Raw genomic sequence first — 21,695 nt, 5'->3', positions numbered from 1 at the left:
TTGTTCGTATGGACTGTGACTTAATTAACACACACACTCGATTTACATAAAGAAGAATGATAAATGCGTCTTGTGTGATCTTTTCTAGATTTTATCAGAAGACACTCAAGCTAGGGTGTTGTCCTGGTTGCCATACTCGTACATTGTTTTCGAGAGGTGATCAGAAAACGTGTTTGGTTATCCCAGAGATTCAAATGTTGGTGTTTTTTTCTAGAAAGCGTGTAGTACAAATAATTAGCCGAGCGCTTCCACTTCAATTTGAACACGGTGCTGTCGAACCGCTGCCTTTACAGTACAGTATATGGTATTAACTGGGATGCATGTTTATTTCACTTCGGCCCCGATCGATACACCTTGGTGTTTTAAAATAAAATCTTGAAGCGCGTTTTTCATAGTTGAATGACAATCATAAAAATGAGCTATCTGGCTTTTTCACGCAGTTGGGCAAACTTAATAGAGTTGTCTTGGGTTTTTTTTTTTCCCCTTCCGAGATGGAAATCTTCGCTTTTGTCGCAGTTTCATTTTTTTTTCTCCTACTGGCATTAATAAAGCTCCTCTAATAACCCAGGGAAGGCAGCTAATTAAAATGCAGCGGGGTGTTGAAGGCGGCCGATGCAGAGCTGGCGGTAGCAGCAGCCGCCTCTCGCTCTGTCTTTTGCGTCTCCAGTAATCAGCAGTCCCTCGGTTTCGCCGCGCTAATTGACGGGAGGAAAGCGGCGGTGCGGGCGGCGCGCACAGCTACCACTAATGGAATCGGCACGCCGCTCTCTGCCTGCCTGACTCGTCTCATTAAAACCTTGAACTGAAGAAGGTCAAAGGATGGGGGTTGCTTTTATCGAGGTATCTGAAGCCTCTGCTTTGTGGCATAATAATTCGGCAGCCTCCTGCCGCCTCTCCGTGCAAGGCGGCGAGCAGGGAAGCCCCGCAGGAGCGCAGAAAAATAAGAACCGCAACAACAACAACAAAAACTATATCGATAGAGTTGGGGTTCCTGAAGAGAGAGAGAGAGAGGGTGTGTACCGATAGATTAAAAAATGCAACACGACCACCTCCAACAACAGCAGCAAATAACAACATCGTGTAGATGTAGATACGAGGAGGGATCGTCATTCATGCCACCTCATTCCTACCATAATTTGCTTTTACGGGTGGTTTGTTTATAGAGAACATTCGCTGTCTTGAGACATTTTTCCATTTCTTATTATATACCACTGTTTCCTTTTAGGAAAAATAACATACTGCGCAGGACCTATGAACAAGCAACTGTCTGCCTCATTTGATACAGATTTTGTGATTTATTCATGTACACGGTTTGGCACCGGGTATTTCTTTCACCGTTATCCGGTTTGCTGTAGTTTCATTGCTGATTATTCTGAGGAGATTTTGAGTGACTGAGGTCAGAGGCCTGTGTGTTTTTATTATAAAAGCTAAGGAAAACAGGTAACGGGCTCCCTCATACAAGTCTTTGACACACGCATTATTTTAAGAAAGAATTGGTGTGAATTGTCATTTTTATTAGTATTATTATGAGAAGTATTATGTATCCCTTGGATTCATCCCAAAGAATAAGGTTGAGGGAAGGAATTTTCAGATGAAAAGAGAGACAAGCACACTACCAACAAGGCCACGCTAAGCAGCTTTAAAAGAAAACAAAAAGAAACGATCTGTAAATATATTCTTATTGTGCTCTAGTGGTATTCTTGTAGGACTTGTCCAAGGTGTGCTTTTAGAATCTTTCTAAAATGACTCCAAAATACAGGTCCGTTGACAGAGATGAAAAAAATCTGTTGCTCTGATAAGGTACATCTTCTTGCAGGGTGACAGACTCAAATTAACAGTGGACCAGTGGAAAAGAGCAAGCGTTTTTCACCTGGAGACGTAATACACAGAAATGAAACATAGAGTGCTGTTTAGTGCGTGTAGCCCTTTACATTCCGAATGAATGAAACATTCCCGTTCTTTTGAGGCGGGAGGTAGCCAGGGCTGTAGTGAAGGTGCTGCCTTTCGTGGAAGAGCAAAATGAAAAGCAGAGATGCTTGGCGAAAAGTTGAACGAGCTGACCTGCTCTGGGAGGGAGAGGCCCAGCTGAAGTACCAGCTTGTATTCTCAACCCTCGTGGTTTTCACTGTGTGGCACCGGGCATCCCTCGTGCAGACTGAATGTCACGATGGCGGCCCTCCATTGTAACTCGCTATTAACATACTTAATATTCATATTGCTATTAATGTGCTTTTCCATAACGAGCAGGTAAAGCTCCTGGGATCCATATCATCAACCTGATCTTGCGAAGTCATTGAATATGCAGACGTTTACAGGCCATGTTCAGGTATGGGACTCTTATGCTTCAGTGCAGGTCAATCTCTGACTCGCGGGTCGTATCAGGGTACCAGGGGCATTTTTGCTGTGTTTCTGCATTGTTGAATGACAGCATTAGTGAAATGTTTCAGTGCTTGCATTGTATAAATTAATCTGTTTCGTCGCCCGTGTTTACGGAAATGAATCTGACAAAACGCCCACTATTGTACTTTACCTGAGACAAAAAAACAATTTTCCTTCGTTTTCAAGCTTATGGGACTTTTGAGAAGCAGCTGAAACAGGTCAGATCAACTTCGTTCTAAAATGCTTGAATGGGTATAGTATCTGCTATAGATAAAGCAGCTCAGGTGATGTTTCTCTCTCCCTCATTTCTAATTTGTTTTTGCTTTTTCTTTCTCTTTTGTTCTTTTTCTGACATGCTGTAGTGTACGTTGCTCTTCTCTGGAAGAAGTGGATGCAGTCCGTTTTGTTCTGTAAGTGCTTCTATGTTTCCTCCTCCATGGGGTTGGGTTTAAATAAATCAGCATTGTTTAAAAAGGTGCAGTATGATAATTCTCCTGTTTTTCTTAAATGAAAAGCTTTTCAAATGCTTTAAAGTTCAAGGTCCTCTGAGTATATTCTGAATTCTAAAACACTCAGAAGCATTTTGTTAAATTATTTTTACAAGCTAGCTTTTATAAAACTATCCCTTTAAAAACATAGAATATAATCAGTGAACAAAAATGGATTTGGTTGTTATTTGCCATTTGTATACCTTGGGGCCATTTAGTTATTTAGTTATTTGGACCTTTGAACAGGTACAGCAAAATACTGCTTGCCAGAATGGTATTCACTTTTTCAGACACCTACTGCATTTGGCTCTTTAAATACCTGCACATACTGTATATTCCAATTACAGTACTGCCATTTCTTAGGTGTTTATAAGCATGTCATGTCATTGCAATGGGAAGGTTACAAACAACAGCAGGCTGGCCCATTTTGTAGCTAGAAGTTAACTGATTCAAGGATCTCCTCCAGCCATTTCTTTAAAGAATCCATTGTATCATCTTCAAAAACATGGTAGGTTAGCTCGTTCTACACACTACCTGTTCTGGGCTTTAAATGCGCTTGGACACACAGTAGTTTCCACTTATGCCCTCTGGCATGTCTTTCACTGTTCATTCTGAGGGATTACGCTGGGTTGACCCTGTCTGCGCCCTTGTCGTCTTGTTGTCTTCTGTGTTTAGGACTAAAAAGATTCAGTTCCTTCAGCCTGTCGGTGTAAAACATTCCCTTAAGCCCCAGGATGTACTGGATTGTATCTGGTATCTCCTCTTTGGATTGATTCCAGAGCAGCTACTGGATATCTTTTCTATAACACAGTAAGCATCATTGTACACCAAATATTAAAATGAGGCCTTATTAGCGAATTCGACAATTTTAACATAACATCCCTTGATTTAATTTTTGCTCGTTTAACTACATTTAACTCACCATTGGTTTGCCTTTTGAATTGCTTCAGCACATCATCTCCAGCAGCTGTAAATCCTGTGTAAACATAAGCACCTATGTTGTTTTCGTAAGCAGCCTCTTCACGTTTTCCTGTGGGCCTTCCACATCAGTACTGAGCTCTAGGGGATTTCTGTAAAATAATCTTACATGTGTCAAATGACAATAAGTCTGCCATTTTAGTTAATCGAGTGCTGTATCAATACTACCTTTTCGATGTCAATATTGAAGTATTCTTAAACCCATAACTCACCACAGTAGTAAGCAATGCCTCGGTCTTTCATTTAAATCACAGAAAGGAAAACCAAATCTGCAGAGGTAGTTAGCGTATGCCAAATTATCTATTATTTTGAACGCCAGTGTATCAGTAGAAGCTGCTTTTTTTTCCTGGTGGTTCCATGGAATTGTTTCCTCCAGAAATTCCCATGTTAGTCAGACAGTTTTTAGAACCTTAACCGAATGAGACTCTGGAGAGGACAGGACACTGGCGGGTATCCCAGTTCTTAAAACTATTGGAGCCTGAGGGAGAGGAGTGTGTGTGTGTGTGGTGCCTCAAATCACCACTCACAGATTGAATAGAAGGATGTTCAAGTGGGGAGCCACAGAGGAACAAGTACAGTGTCACGACTTGTACCTTCTCCCATAAACGCCCTGGCCTTCCCACGCTTACTAGATTCCACACACGCTCATCCAGGAACTAATTATCCAACCGCGTCTCTCTCTCTTCAATATTTAAACACTCTTCCCCGGCTCACCGACGCTCACTATCGAGAAGTCTTCCACAGCTTTCTCTTGTGCGCGCTTCTGTTCTCGACCCGACTCCCTTCCCTGCCTGACCCAGTTCTTCTACTTTTGACTTCGCTCTTGCCTAACGACTTGGATGTGGAATATTGGATTTCGTTTTTGCTCGAACTCCCTTCCTCACGGCTCCGCACAGGGGTCCAGCAGCTCACCCCTTTCCGACACCCTGACATACAGGTTCATCCCATGCTGAAAAGTAGAAGGAAAAACAAAACAGAATGTTCCAGCTGGGCTGTGGAGCCTCCATCGGGTGTGAGGCAAAGGCAATGGGGAATGAGAAGAGAGCAAAGAAAGGGAGAGAGAAGGGAGTGAGGAGAGCGTGTCCGGAGAAATGGAGATCTGGAAGATGAATTCCGGGGCAAGGGTGCAAAGCCGAAATCTGCAAATGAATGGGCTGGTTTGAAAATAAATTAGCTCATCATCGAGAGCTGGCGGGTCATTGCATGCATAATTATCCCCCAGAAGGAGTTTTGCCAGCTAAATTGCAAGGCGTATCAATGCTGCATACCACAGATCAGCCACACAAACCACATTCAACAGAGACAGACAATGCAAAAGAAACCGAGAAATACTGGTAAATCCCCAGTGACGGTTACTAACTAAATTTACTCAATACTAAAGGAGCTTGTTCTGTAATGGGACACTTTATTGATGTCTTCTATTTTAAAAACCTGGGGGAAATATTAATTTTGTTTGCTACCAAATTCTTTATTACCTTCTGTTATCAGTTCCCTATTATCACCGAAACTACATACTTATCTGTTACCACAAAACTATTTACAGTTCCGTTTTTGAGCCTTCTTTGGGTGTGAACAGCTGAAAGTTTGTTATTTTTCAGCATTTACTATTTATTCATTTGTCTTTTGTATTGCTTCCCCACATTGACTAGAAAACTAAAAAACGATGTGCTAAACAAAACACTTAAGTCTTTTTTTCACACAAGTCTTTTTTTCTTCTAGCTCAGTGCTTCCCATTTTGTTTTTGTAGTTTATATTTTTGCCACATACTGTACATGCAAAGCCCAGCATTTTTCTACATTAAACATCTTCTGCTAGGTGTTTGTCTAGCCTGGAATTTTATCTAAATCTTCTTGAATTTCGTTTGCTGTTTGTACAGTTTTCAAATCTTACACATTTAGTATCATCTACACACATGACTAGTTTAACTATTACGGAATCAAAATCATGCAAATAAATTAAGAACAGTGATCCCAGTTCAGATCCTTGTAGCACTTCACTAATTATGTTACCTGCGTTTGCATTTTCACCTCTTATCTGTACTCTCTGTTTTCTATTTATTAACCAATTCTCGATCCAAACAAACATTGCCATCATGTTCCATCATGTCTACTGCCTGTAGTCTGAAAACGAATCTTTTACGAGGTACTTCATCAAAAGTCTTCTGCAAATCTGAATACACCATATTTTATTCTCCATGTGTATTCAGTTCTGTTGTTGCTTCTTCAAAGAATACTAACAAGGTGGTCAAGCCAGTCCTTCAGTAACTCTTCTAAAAGGATGTAGTCTCATCCCTAGGATCTTATTTCTATACAGCCGACCCTGTGACAATTGCTTCCAGAACAATAAATATAATAAAAGTTGGACTTGGTGGTCTGTTTGGTTCAGTCTCTCTAGTCTATGGGTACTGCCCTTGTCTTAAGTGACTGTAGAAGGTGTTGCGTCAATGCCTTTTGACTAACATCTCTTGATTCCTTAAACACAATTGATAGCATACTTGGAGTTTTATTGGCAGGCCTCTGGCCCTGGAGATTCATTAATCTTGAAAGCTTGTACTCAAGATTTGCTGGTACCAAAACACTAAAATTCTGCCTCTTCTACGACTATCCAGTACAGAACTTTATCCTTGAGCTGCCTGAGGCTGTGGTTGACTTTTTCCTTAAAGTGAAATACTAAGTTAGCTCAGTTTCCCTTTCCCATTTTCCATTTTTGACTTGGATATATCATTGTTCATTCTTACAGGTTCCTTTACTGAAAGAACTTTTTCTCATTGATTGTAGCCTCTATGGCAGTATTCCTTTCCATCTCTTTCTTGGATTTCCCAATACTGTGTTTTTCAATGCAGTGGATTACTCTCCTTGTCTTTAACTGGATGCCGAATGGCTGTTCGGGTTCCCTCTGACCTCCTGGACACAAGCTGGCTAGGTTATGCATGGTTAACTATTGTAAAGTGTCTGTATCTCTGGTATCCCATCCAGGGAAAAAGCTTCCACATGCTTACAGTCCCATCTTGACCCTCACACCAGCTTGAGCAGCTTCCTGATAGCCGAATAATGGGAAATGTACATCAAGATCTCAAGATTATTTAAAAGACCACTCCTAAACATTCTATAATTTAATCAGAGTAATATGTTCTCGGGCAGTTGCCAAGCTTTTTTAAAATGGATATATTTTGGTAATAGATCATCTGTTGTTTTTTTTTTCTGGCTCATGGCCTGTAACATTAAAGCTACCGTTACGGACATCATCTGCTCTTAGGATCTTTGAAATGACTTATTCCCCACCCCGGTTCTTCAGCGTGTTTCACAAGAAATGAAAATTGGCACTATCTCTGCCCAGAGATAGTCGGTATATTTAAAGTGGTCATTGGACTGTTTCATTACGAAGACTCCTGCAGAGATAAGGAGTCACCCAGGGAACACGGTGCAAAACACAGGATCCAGTTCTATCAGCAGGCTGTGAGGAAAGTTTGAAGTTTTCATTTGACTACAAATAGTACCGCTGTGGTTTAACAGAAGAAATTATTAGACGTCAAATAAAAATCAATATAATCATTCTAATATTATGACCTGACTGCAGGAACCCCAGAAGGGTAAATAAACTCTTCAGATTTGCAGAACTCTTCATTGTTTCATCACATACACAATGCATTTAGGCACAAGTGATTATGCACTTCAACAAATAAACTTATTACCTTCAAATATCGACATTAGACTAAGAAAAGACTATAAAGGACATGTAAACAAACCGCAAATGTGCTGAATTATTACTGTTCTAAGCCATCTATTTATGATGGTTTTGTGTTTGCCGGTTATGGGCCCAATTGTCTCAATCTTGTTCAGAGCTGTTAATAATTTCCTCATTTGCTAGCAGGAAAATAGCTAATTAAAACCCACTTCAACTAACAAGCTGTCTGGGACTATGCTAATGTCATTCTCCTCTGCCCGTTATTTCCGTTTCTTCTCTCTGTAGTCAGAGATGGTTTTCCTCCTTTTATGGTAATGGAGGGAGATATTGGTTGAGAGCCTTTTTTACAGGTGCATTCACTTGCCAAAGCCCATTATCATGCTACCCACTTTTTAAAGTGCACTTCAGTACTTTCAGTGTTATTAGTCTTGAGATTTAATGGCTACTGTACTGGCGCTCTGGAGAGAGGTTTTCTCTCTCTTTTTTGTATTTAGAGCTATATGACTCACTCCTTTCATTCACACACGTTAGACCTGAAAAACATTTAAATCTTTTTTGAACAATATACTGATTTTTTTTTCCATGGCCATTTTTGGGGTTTTAACGGGCTGTACTTCACTTAATTAAAAAAAAAAAAAGTCTCACCTCACATTTCTCCTGTTCAGGATCATCTCTAGCCTACGTGGCTTGCATCCCTGGAACGTGCCATGGTCTCTGTAGCACTGAGCAGATTGCGAGTATTGGACTCCCCCTGGACAGTGAATTTTGAAACCATTTTCACAGCTGTTGATTTAGCACTTGCAAACACGGTGCCCACTGGGGGGTCTGAACCCTATTATCCAGAGCCCCAAGAAACTGGTCTTGCTTGCCCCCTTATTGTAATAAAGGTTCATATTAGGTTGCTTTTCTAATGTAAGTAATTATATTAAATATTCCAGCCAAGGACCTGATATAAAAAGCCTAGGAGTGTATAGCTTTCATCTGTATATGCAGCAGTCCTTTGTTTAAAATGTGCAGTTTAATAGCTTCAGCCAGGTATGGTTCTGCATTATTCACACATAACTCTTTATAGAAATTAAAGACTTGGGACTTCCAGGCCTGGTCCTGGAAGGCTGATATGTCTACAGGCTTTCAGACCAGCTGGGCTCATAATGTCCTGAATCAGCTCATTAATGGCTTAATTAGAGCGGTTTCTCCCTGCTCTTCACATGCTTCTGCTTTAAGGACACTTGGAACACCTGCCAGCACGCGGGATCCGCAGGACCACAGCAGAGGACCCCCGCTGTCGACCAAAAGTCATGCCTGTGAAGTCGACAAAGCCGAACTCATAAGGGAGAGAAATGAATGACATTGTGGTTTTAGAAGCAGTGTATCAACACGACAACATTTTGAAGTGTATCATTGTTTCTCCAAAACGATGAACTTGATTCAATCTATATAACAGTAATATAACATGGTGAACTATTTTAGTATTATTCATTTTTAACTTTGGACAAATAAATCTGCTTTCCAAGTATCTACAGCAGCATTTTGTAATTCTTTGGTTAATAATTTGTATTTTAAAAGTAGGATTCCTCTGGCGGCCACGGGATACAAGCCAGCAATTTTCCAGCCACAAGTGCAGATCCTTAGTCACAGGGTCACTACACTGTCCTGAAGGAGAGACTATTGTCAGAAGTAGGATTCGAACCCACACCTCCAGGGGAGACTGCAGCCTGATAGCAGTGGATTAGACTGCTCGGCTATCCTGACTGAATATCCCAGAATCTGATCAAATTGTTTCTTGAAAGATCCAATAGCAAGATCAAACAACGTGCCTCGTGAAATTACTCCTAAACCTCATTTCAACATGCTTCTGAAAGAAAATACTTTTTTTGTTGTTGATGCTTTAGATCATGTCCTTTGGATTAACATGGTCAATACCTCACAGGAGTTTGGATACTTGGGTCACTCCCCATGCAATATCCTCTATTACACACGAAAAAAGATTCAATTCCCTTAATCCATCTGAGTTGACATCCCTTTCAGACCACAAATCAGACTGGTTGCTCTTCTTTGAAATGCCTCTAGACAAGCAGAAATATTGCTCTATTTGTGTCATATCAGGACAAAGATTCCATTCAAAGAAAGCAGCACACAGGTAGTACTAAACAGATGTCTTACACGTGCAGTTGGGAGAAGCTTATAACGAAGCAAAATCCTTCAGACAGTAAGTTATTCTACACACAATAGACAGACAGCATTTTAAGAAACCATAGGAGGCTTTATCTCCTAAACAGGTCAAAACCTTAAATTAAGAAAGTACAATTTACTAGTGGATGGCAGTTTCATAGTGAATAGGTCATAACATAAAGAAAAGCTAGGAGGAACATTTTTTTTTTAAAGGTGGAAGGATTGGGGGTGGCACAGTGGGTCAGTGGTCACTATTGCTGCCTCACAGAGCCGGAGCTCAATTCCAGTCCTGGGCCAGGGCAGTCTGTATGTCTGCCTTGTGTTGAAGAGGATTTTCTCCAGATGCTCCGGTTTCCTCCCACAGGCCAAAGACATAATGGTAGGTTAATGGACTTCTGAGAAAACTGGCCACAGTGTGAGTGTGTATGTGTGTGTGTGTGTGTGTGTGTGTGTCTGACTTTGTGTCTGTCAGCCCATTAACTTGCCAGTAATGGACTGGCGTTCGATCCAGGGTGTAGCCTTGCACCTGCTGCTCGCCAGGATAGGCTCTGGCTCCCCCACAACCCTGTACTGGAAGAAGCAGTTAGAAAATGGATGGATGGGCCAGGATTGGAGCAACAGGAATGTAGCAGAGGTCAGCTAGGTGAATTCCAGTATTGTTACAAATGCTGTGTCCACAAGGTAGAGGAAGGACCCTGTCTGTTGTTCTGAGAGTTTCAGGAGATCGTTGGCTACTATTCCAAATGGCGGGGCTGCAGTCGGAGTCCAAGGACGAAGGTAGAATATTCCAAGACCTGAGTACCAATCTGAAAGAGAATGTCTCAATAGCAACGGCGAGGTAGGAGCTCCAAGGATAGAGGCTAATGCCGAGCGCAGACCTGAGGGCAATGAGGGTTTCAACATCCCGGGACGTGGAGGGTTTGGTTATTAGTGTGGTGGCGTGACTGGATAATTGATCAGTGTGCTGGCGCTTCCTGGAATTACCCATAGCTGTGGTCCGCTTAGCGAAAGGTCATTTAGGGGAAAGAATATGGTTGCTGGTGGACGTGACAAGTCTGCCGAGTCCATTTCATCACAGAGGGCACGTGAACAGTGGTTTTCTAATATAGTCTGTCAGTGGTGACAATAACTACAAGATCCCGAATGCAGTCAAATTAGTGCAGGGTATCATGTTAACACTTCTGCATTTGCTTTCAGTTCTCCAGTTCTAACTGTATCCAAGTAGTTTGGTTTCATTTGCATTCATTTCCCACACTTTAGGTGTAGAGGGAGGTGGGCAGTCGGTATGCAATGAAGTGGAAACACATGAAAGGAAAAGAATGAGTGAATATGAACTCCTGAATCTTTTTCAGAAGTTTCATTTTTTTTTTAATTTCATCAATCTGCTATGTAACTAGAAGAAGCCCCTTACCCAGTTGTGGTCACTTAAATTATATCTTTTTCTCATACATCAACAGCTCAGTGCCCAATGTACCAGTGCTATACAAACCTGTGGTAACCAAGGAGCTAGCTGACTGAAATATAATGATGTTGGCTAGTCTGAGCATCACAAATCCGCCCAAAGGTACTAAACTGACCACAGGTGAAGTTTGGAAAAGGGATTTTTGAGTTTGTGAGTATTATATGGTTGCAGAGGGTCACCAATGTCTTAATTTTCATCTACTGTAAATGCAGAGTGTTCATTACAAAATGTATATATGCTGTGTTGCTGAAGTCATTAAGTCCAAATTTGACTTATTTATATTTCTTCAGCAAACTTGTCTCAAGAATTCACATTTCAATCGTTCTTTAAATATGCTTTTAATTAAAGGATTTATGGAAATGTCAAGTGTGACAATTTTGGTTCCATTTTGTGAAACACTGTGACAGGAAATGCATCTCCTTTACTCTTGGGAAGCTCCAGTGAGCACCCGAACAACAGAGGAATATGTAAACATTGAAAAATGAATGCAAATCCTATCGAAGTGATTACAGAGTTGCCAGTCGTCAATTACTTTTTTCTTGATGTTTTGGTTTTCTTCTTCTCCTGGTTCTTTCATGTCATTCTGATCAAAAGCAGCAACAACAACAAAAAAACCCAAATCTACTGATGAGAGCTGCTGACAGCTTTCATTTTAGCATGCATATTTCATCTCAACTTTGTTATGTTAAAAACTCCTTCTTTTAAGGATGTTTAGTTTTAAAATGGGCTTCAATCTCATTATGAGATTGTGCAGGCAATGGTTTAATTGCTCTCTATTTTCTCTTTCTTTTCTGACTTCTCAATAAGATTACATGAATGGTTCGACCCTTGGGAGCCCATTTGGGTAAACCTTGATGATCGCTGTTCTGTGCTCGGTCTGCAGCACGACGGAGCAATGTGATTTCACAGAACAGACACATACATTTTAATTCATCTTCTAAAGAAGGATTTATGTTTCCTACAAAAATAAGTGGCCACAGAGGACTGATGGTCTCACCTCTACTTCCAGAAAGCAATGTCAGAGCAAGATCGATCAAATCTGCTTTGAAACTCCTAAATCTCCAGTCATTTTGTTTAACGTAAGAATGTGAAAATAAATTTCTGAAGGGGCTTCTTTTTATCTCGTGTATTTGGGAGGCAATCAGAATGTTAGGATATGTAGTAAAAAGTGTAGAATTTAAATCAAAGCATTTCAATTATTTCAAAAATGTACAATGCACTCATACAGTAAATGACTTCATTTAGAATTATAGTCACCAAGATAGTAAAAAATATATTACTTTTCTGGAATCAGTCAAGAAAAGAATGATCAGAAACATTCCCGGGCTTAAAGGAAAGTCGCACTCTGACAAGCAGTATCATCGTAGATGAAGACAGTTTTGCAGTATACATCAGTAATATCAAGGCACATCCAAGTCTGTTTACATACTAAATGCAGTATGTTTGATGACTGCAAACACAGTACACATTAATTAAAAACCTCATTTAATCTTCTGTGCATGTACAGTATTTCTGTTATTATCTCCATTTCCCATGGTTTCTTTAGAGAATATGGAAGTCTATCTCATTTTGTCCTCATCAAAGTAATTCCCTGTTAATTTTGTTACTCTTCCTTGGATAGATTTGGAATCAGAATGGAATTTGACTCTAAGGGAATATCTTTTTCAGAGACGTCTTCTTCTGATTCCATTATATTTTTACCTTTGACACTCTTCTGGTAAAAAAAATGAATTTAACCTTCAATTTGAATTGTGACTTAACAGATTTACAATAACCAAAATATAGATACATTCTCTGCATTTACTGTATGTTTACTAGTTTTCTAAGAACATAAGAAAGGTTACAAATGAAAAGATGCCATTATGCTCATTCTTACGATTTGATTGCTAGAACCCAGTTGTGCTGCAGGTCTCATCCAGCCATTTCTTTAAAGAAACAGAGCATCAGCTTCAATAACAGGTCTTTGTAGCTTCCAGATCCCTGCAATCCTTGTGTGCACTGATAAAGTTTTTCCGATCCCAGTTTTAAATACACCTCCGCGTAGTTTCCTCTTGTGTGGAAACGTACTGATTTTTTTACACCAGCACAGAAAGCTATTAGCCACACTCTCTTATTTATAGAGCATTGTAAGGCATGCATAGCACTTCCAGTGAGCTTTATAATGTGCACAGCATCAGAATGAAGCAGGCTCATTTTACCTTGTTCAGTCACTAAAACCCAGGAAGAACTATGTCTCTCACAGTCACACAGCCTACATAAGCAACAGATGAACAGTATCTTCACCGAGGCAGACTTGAACGTTCTTGCGAGTTATGAGGAGTGACATCATCTCAACAGTCTCGTCAAAGACTACAACACCTGTTACATCAGTTAGCTAGTAACGTGCGCTGCGAAACCCATAGAGCTTTTCTGACATTAATTTGATCATGTGGTGTCTAAACAGCTGAAGGCAGCAAAGTCAAGCTGCTGCCTGTGCATTCTCTAACAGCGGTATTGCTAATGCTGTTGTACTGTCCAAAGTTGTAAATGACAAAAAAGAGGAGAAAGAGGCACGATGAAATATTGGAAGGCTGGTCTCAGTACAAAACCTTGCAACTGGTCACATCCCAAGTCTGTGCTGTGCACTGCAAGGTTCCAACACTCAGTTGTGGATTCTCAAGTGCCAGATTAGAGCGCACAGTCAGTGAGGTCGCAGAAAGGTCACTGGAAACACAATTAAACCCCACAGAGGAGACCGTCTTTCTCATGCTCAAAATAAAAATGCACATTCCGTGTGTTTTGACAAAACGTGTGTAAAACCAAAATGTTTGTCATAAGACGTTACTGTTGTTTGGAAAGCGTGGCAAAAGTACACAGTAAATGAACACAAACCGCATACTAAAAGAGAAGTGACTTGGAACGTTTAGGCACGGAAGTTTTTTTTTATTGATGTTATTTTTTGTGGAAATGCACTATGAGTTTATTGCAAGTAATTTTTCCCGCATAGAGCAAACTTTGACACGTGTTCTCAATTTACAACCAGAGTGAAGACGCAGCAGAACAAATACAATATAGCACACTATAGTAAATATTAAGTACGCAAATTAAGTGTGCTGAAAGGGTCATGCAGTGTTTTAGTCAAAATGTGGCCTAACCAGCTTGGCTGAGGGCCTAACCCCTGGCCAGAGAACATGGCTTGGACACCCTGCAGAGTCAGGAGTGACCAAGGGGCAGGTTAAGACTGAAGTTATCAGGCTTAGTCAAAGAGATCAAGTGAAATCAAGTCAAAGAAATAAGTGGTTAAATCTGATTCCTTCAGATTGGATGAGATCCCTAGATCCCAAGATCAGAAATCTGCTGGCTACCAGGCAGGGCACATGGGCTGTACTGTATTACCTCCTCTTGTCTGCCACTTGTCTTATGCTCGTATGCTTCTGAATGAGACTGAAGCACCGCAGTTTCCCAGGCCCTGCTTCCTGGCTTTTCAGTAGTTCTGGGCTGGATGCATTTTCTCCCCAGGTTTGAGTGGGTTTCATTCAGCTCCAGCTTCCTCCTGCAGTACCTTCCGAAGACACGCTGACTTGGTGAATTGGTGTATTTTCATTGCCCCTGTGTTTACGATGCAATGGAGTGGAGTCCTGTCCTGTGTCTCCTGGACCCAAATAAAATATTTTTTCAATCAAATTTACCATACTGGATTTCTCTTTTTTCTGTTTTGGTGCGTCTGTTAATTTCTTATTTTTTCTCTTGTGCCTTGCGTTACAAAGTGGTAATAATTGGGAGACGTGATTTGTATTTTAAAGGCATAAAAGAGCAGCTTTGCTCAAATATGTTTTTTTTTATCTAAACACTCACTTTTTTTTGTAATGGCCTTAGTGTTTTAGAATTGCTTTAACTCTTGTAGCACTCTTTATCATTCACTTTATTTCCCATTTTTACAGAAAAATAAACAAATCTATCCTTTGGCAAATCAAGTGTTATTGTTTCAAGAATAACATCATTTCCTAACATATTTTGTTCTTGCCTTTATAATGTAACTGTTGTGTGATAACACTGTCATTTATTATTAATTAACAATAATACCCTACTTTCTCATATTTTTTGCATTTCTTGGGTAATGTAACCATAAATGTCTTATTTAAATCTGTAATTGCTTACACTTCTATAGTGCTTTTCAGGACCCTCCACTCAAAGTGCTTTACAGGTAATGGGGACTCCCGTCCTCCAGCAACAGTGTGCAGCCCCACCTGGATGATGCGACAGCAGCCAAAGTGTGCCAGTATGCTCACCACACACATCAGCTAGTACACAATTAATTTCTGTGCAGTGAACAAAAATATATCTTGTTCTTGCTGGTGTAATTATAGAACACACTGAGAGCAGTTGATTTTGGGATTTGAGCCTACTGACATTTTAAATAAAGCGGAATGTTTCCATTTTGGTGATGAATTGTTTTTCCCTAGAGAGGCTGTCTGCCTGTGTTGTTTTAGAACATACCCAGACCAAGGCGCTTTGATAGTAACACAGAATAAGACATTGGGGAGCTGCAGGAGTCTTTGTATTTGTCTTGGAAGGTTGGAGGGGGTGGAGACCTGCAGAAAATGTTCCCTCATCTGGAGAACAGAAGTGGCTTAGCATTTGGGAAGCATCCTACACGAAAAACAAACTACAAATACAAAAGAATTAAGTTGCATAGTTTAGGTGTATATGCATTGATAGCTGCCAAAAGCTTGAATCTGCTGATTTTTGTCAAGGCATTTGTGGGAAGGCATTCTGATTGGTCTCCTCAATATCTATGCGACTGAGCCAGGAACAGATCTCGTCAATCTGTGTTCTCATTTTCCTTTCTCAACACTCTTATGCTCTGCCACACTGCTTGTGGTTGAAGAACTATTACTTTATTAGCAGACTCTCTTGCTTTGTTGTGTTTTGATAGTCAACTCTGCATCTTTTGCCAAAAAAGCTGTTTTGCAATGCCTCTGTGTGACTCCCCAGATGGGTGATGATATATCACAAGGCTTCTATCACCTTAATCATGTTCACAACATTTCTCATTCTGTTTTTGCCACTTTGAATTAACCGAACTGAGCCACCCCATGCAGCTCTGTGTAAATAGGCAATTAATTTGTTTCCTAGCTACAAACAAATCACCATAGCTCATCAAAGGGGAACCCATTTGTGTTGAAACTAACGGTTTTCTGTTGAGAATGCGTTTTTCACCGAGAGTTGTCGACCTTTACCAAATTAATTTCACTTGTGGCCCCAGTTCGAATTGATTCCAAACCCCCTCCCCCAAAGCAAAAAATTCACAGCTCCAAATGTAGGGATTAAAGTCATAGACCTCTCAGCAAGGTGTTGCATTTTAACAGAACAGCTGATAATACGTTTAATAGTTTTCAATGGGTTTTCAAATTCAAGTTTAATTTCATAAGGCTTAATCTGAATGAATTAAAAACAAGGTTCTGGACATTTTCTTCACTTCATTGCTTTGGAGAGAAAGCTTCAGAGCTGAACAGTATCAGGAGCCGGAAATCAGTACTGACACATAGTTTTGTGCTAATGTTGGAGTCTCTCACCTCTCAGATGACTTCAGACTAAACCTGAAAGGAGTCTGCTTTGAGCCTCTGCTTGTCTTTTCTGTGTTTTAGGTTGAGTGTTTGAGTTATTAAAAGTAAGAGTGCATGTTTGTTTTTTACTTATTACCAAAATATGGAAAAGATTAACCTCCGAGTTCACAGAGAATAATGTAATGCAATGGGGTTCAGGTGGGCGCCCTCGCCTGCTGCCTACACAGGTCGGCCCCCCACCACTCTGGTAAGCCAGCTCTTACACAGTGCCTGTCGGCCGTATGCGTTACACTCTCCCCTGCTTAACTCACTGTCCGCGGCGAAGGGCTATCCCACCCCGCTTTTGACACCAATGTAACGCATACGGCCGACAGGCACTGTGTAAGAGCCGGCTTACCAGAGCGGTGACGTCACCGCCCTTCCCTGTGATAGCAGGACCCACAGCCGTTGGGCTGGGGGGAGATCTCTCTTTAGCTCACCGGGCTGGGTCCCTGTTGAGTGACGCAGGAGTCCTGGGTTCGAGCCCCCGATGGTGCGGGGGCGACCTGATGCGGCAAGGGCGCCCGCCTGAACCCCCGTTGCGTTACAATAACATACACTAATATAAGAGGCAAATAAATGAGTAATTTAGTGTAAGACTAGTAAAAGGCTATTAGATTCTCAATTAAATCCATTTTCTGTCTTGTAATGTTAGACTGTGTTGTAATACAGTTGTGATTATAAGACACAAGTACAGTATATCATTTCATTACAATGTTTTTCTACAAATGTTAAGTAATTATGGTATTTCTTATTTTGAGCAACACTTGTGGTATGGTATTACAGTCAGTAAAACCTATTATTACAGCATTTTCCTGTGCCTCTCACTATTTCTGAAATTCTGTTTTAGGTAGTAGATAGGTGAAGGATAAGTAGTTGAAAACGAAAATTATTTTTCAGCATTGAATAAAATCAGAACTGCAGACTTAGGTTTCTGTGAGCGAAGGACATTTGAAAAGTGCTCACTGAAACATGTTCCTTATAGACAACCCCACTTGAATGACTGCCAATTATCACATTCCTCAATAAAGAGTTTTAAAAATGTTTTTCAACAATAGTTTTACAGCACATCATTTGCTGAAATCCATGTGCTTTCAGAAGTTAATTGGATTTCTAAAAGCTATATAAAATCCCATCGACATGATATGTCCTTAAAGATTTTTTCTTCTTACAATTGGAGCTGCTAATTGTGAATGTGAAATGGAACATCACACGGAATTACCTTGAATTTGTGTCAGAGTTTTGCAAACAGAAAAAAAAAAATGATATGGATTGCAGTCTTTTGGATTTGTATAGAACAGACGTTTCCACAGAAATGTGAAGAAAATTGCACAGCTATAATAAAAAAGCTATTTTATATAAAGATTTATTTCACAAACCGCCAATTCTCATAATTGCATGGTTTAAAATGGATTAGTCTGTGACTAGACAGCAGCAGACTGGCTGAACTAACACACAAACCAACACTCCCAAGATGAATAATCAGTTAAAGGACATGCATTTGAAGTATCACACCTCTGTGAAGTACAGTGCACATTTTTTGCTATGCCTTTATAAAAATAAGTGTTTTCTATTTCAGGTATTACGTAAGAAAATAATTCTTGTTTAAAATTTTAGCATTTACTGTATTAAAAAATTAAGTTTTTAATATTTGGAAGAATCATGCTTCCTTAAGGGGGTATAGAATTTACAGAACATTCTTGATTGTACCCCATTCCCCATGATAAGAAAAACCATAATCTAAGGATCCACACTTGTGGCTGGAAGGTTGCCGGTTCCAATCCTGTGGCTGGCAGAGGAATCCTACTCTGTTGGGCCCCTGAGCAAGGCCCTTAACCCCAACTGCTCCAGGGGCGCTGTACAATGGCTGTCCCTGTGCTCTGACCCCAGGCTTCTCTCTCCCTGCCTGTGCGTCTCATGGAGAACGAGTTGGAGAATGTAAAAAAGACAAATTCCTAATGCAAGAAATTGTATAGGGCTTATAAAGCGATCTTATATTATTGAGGTCTGTATTAATGCACTTGCATCTCAAAGATATGTGATCAAGAGAAGCACTTTGGATTCTCTTAGGAAATAGTTACTAAAGGCCAAAAGGGTTTATAAGTAAAAACTGACACCACGGTTTTACACCTGTCACATACAGTACGTGCATTTTGCATTCAATTGTGTTTTTAAAATCGTTGCTGACTGTGAATTAAGCAATTAATGATGCCGTAACCTGAGCTTTTTAGAAATAATCGTCTGAATACATTTTTACAAGGTATGTCACTCAGCTTCTAAAATTCTTTGTTTCTCATTTCTGTGTGGAGAAATGGCATTATACGTACAAAAAAAAAGAACACAGATAGCAGGGGAAAAAAGCCTCATTAATTAAAATTAAAATGAGCTCTGCTAAATAAACCCTGTTTATCACCGTCACTATTTATCAGATAACCTGCGAGGAAAGTTATAATTATGAAGCAGGATTTTAAAAACTGATATGTCTGGCATAATATCCTGGGTTAATAGAAGACAGAATGTGTCTTTAATTCTACATGTTTGTTAGGAGTAAGCACAGATGTTCAGACATCCCTCTGTCTATTTTAACCCACCTGTATTCCAACAATGTAGCATCCTAACCTGTCCCTACTAAAATTAACACTTTTACATGAAAATATCATTTTTACAGCCACCATTTAGGATTTGCAGTTCCATAGGATAATTGGAAATTAAGCTAGAACACCCAAACCCTGTTCCCATGGTGATGTGATTCATCTACTTGTTAATACTAATTCTATCTTTTGATAAAGGCACGAAACTAGTCAGTCGATCCGTTTTTTAAGCCAATATTCCTTTTTTGACTACGTCTTTAGTCATTCATTTAATGTTTTTCTGTATTTTGTTTGTGCTGCTTAGTGCTGGGCAATATAAACTAAGTTATTTTTCTTTGTTGTGTGAGTGTTTCAAATATGTTATGGATAATTAAACACACTCTTTGAAAACGTCTAGTTTCCAATTTTTTAATTACCTCGATTCTTGTCTTTGAAATATGGAAGGTAAGCTGCATGCCAGTTCAACTGTTTCAATCACAACGCATCTTAATATTTGGTAACAGTTTAAAACAATTCATTATTAATTCTGACTGAATAAAAAGGGAAATAATATCCGGATATCTCAGACACGTCCTCTTATTTTTATACACAGATCTGAAAAGGTACTATTGAGGATAAAATTAAAACTATATTTATAATTCAGGTATAGTTATATTTTACATAAACTATCCATAATGTTGTCATAAGCACTGGAAAATGTTGCTTATCGAGAATGTAAAACATCCACAACATAGAAGTACCGTAATTGTAAATATCTGTGCCTGGAACAATCGTCTTTATTTCCTGTGCAAAGTACAATGTGCAAAATGCGCTGGTATTGTACACACGCACACGCAAACAGTAGTGTACTGTATATATACATACCGTATGTAAACTACTGTATGAGGGCAGTGCAAGAATCGTTTCTGTCCATTAATGTGAGTCACGTATCCCAAATCTTATAATGAGACATTTTTCTTTGTCCTTCACAAAGTACAATGTAATTACATTTCTTCTAAAAAAAAGGCACCGAACCAGGAACTGGTAATCAGAAAAAGTTGACTAGAAAAATTGAAATCTGCTGGTGCGGATTTTAACTTTCACGTCACATTCTGGACGTTGGTGAAGTGTTAGCCGATGTCTGGCTATAGTATTTCTCAAGCGCAGTCTTTTTAACAGGATAGTTGTTTGAATTGTGAGTTCGTGCTTACAACTGAGAAACCTATGTTAAATATACAGTATCTGAGTATACAGCATAGTTCTTTGTCTAAATTCAGTACCGTCGTAACTTGGCAGTGTAGGTTCACGGAACAGAAGAGTGTACAGTACAAAAACATAGTCGAAAAATGATACGCAAACACGTGAATAGGCAGGCCTTTGAATTCTGTTATGAATGATTCAAGGGGCAATGTAATATATATATATTCTGTAGTTCAAAAGAGGTGGATATCATAGTCAAACAGCTAAAACGTTTAATCGAACGATAAAACCCACTCTTGGTGTCTCGGTGAGAGAAATTACATTTAATATAGTTCTCTTTCTCCCCCAGGAAACCCTGTAATCCAGAGATGTTTAAGCATCTTCATTTGGTTGCATTCAATGCTCCAGTATTTTCTTACGTCAGCAGGTGTACGGTACTTGAGGGAAGTGGTTAAATGATTAGTACTGGTACCGGGTCCAGTGGCGCAAGCAAAAGGACATTCACTAGCAGCATCCGCGAAATCAGCGTGGAATGCCTTAAACAAGCCAACACACGCAAACAAATCTGGATTGATTAATTAGAGTACAGGTATGTAAGCAATCTGAATTGAATCTAATAATTCAGATCAATAATAAGAAATTATGTTATGAAATCTATAATATAAATCCAAACAAGTGCCTCGTGTAAACTACTGTAGCTGGTGATTTATTTTTATAATTAGACGCAGAAAACGTGTAAATACAGTAGCACTACTAGTAACGTAGTGTTTTAACACAGCACTTACGAAAAGCATTTTGCTGTCCGAGTGGAGGATTTGCAGCAAATACGGTGTGTAGTTAAAGACGTTTTAGCCAAGTTATAATAACAGAGCAATGATCCTATTGTATGGAATTAATTTGTGTAAGTGTATGATTTATTTTATGGAAGTGACTATATACAGTCTCTGAGTGCACCAAAAACACACCAGCGTTGCAATTAAATTCCAGGTTTTGAATATAATAGGGAAAAATTAGAGGAATTAACATCTTCCAGTAACATGTAGTATCAGATATTCTAATGATATTTTAGTTCTAATACTCTGAGTTTATATCAATACATGCACGCAGAACAATGTATATGTGTTGTTTCTCTGAAATACAGAACCTATTCTCCAGAGCTGAGAAAGGACTTTAAAAT

At 39.6% G+C, this 21,695-nt stretch overlaps 1 long non-coding RNA gene across 1 annotated transcript; it reads left to right on the top strand.

Annotated features, from left to right (window-relative positions):
* Positions 1–566: 566 nt before the first annotated feature.
* Positions 567–9,045, top strand: LOC148651049 (uncharacterized). Its single transcript, XR_015925522.1, has 3 exons — positions 567–840; positions 2,742–2,789; positions 8,754–9,045. It is a non-coding gene; the product is annotated as an uncharacterized LOC148651049 (long non-coding RNA).
* Positions 9,046–21,695: the final 12,650 nt, after the last annotated feature.

Source organism: Lepisosteus platostomus, chromosome 12 (assembly GCF_059453375.1).
Source record: "Lepisosteus platostomus isolate fLepPlt1 chromosome 12, fLepPlt1.hap1, whole genome shotgun sequence".
Taxonomy (NCBI): domain Eukaryota; kingdom Metazoa; phylum Chordata; class Actinopteri; order Semionotiformes; family Lepisosteidae; genus Lepisosteus; species Lepisosteus platostomus.
The sequence above is the reverse complement of the archived record's forward strand: the minus strand, read 5'-3'. Positions and strand labels throughout refer to the sequence as shown.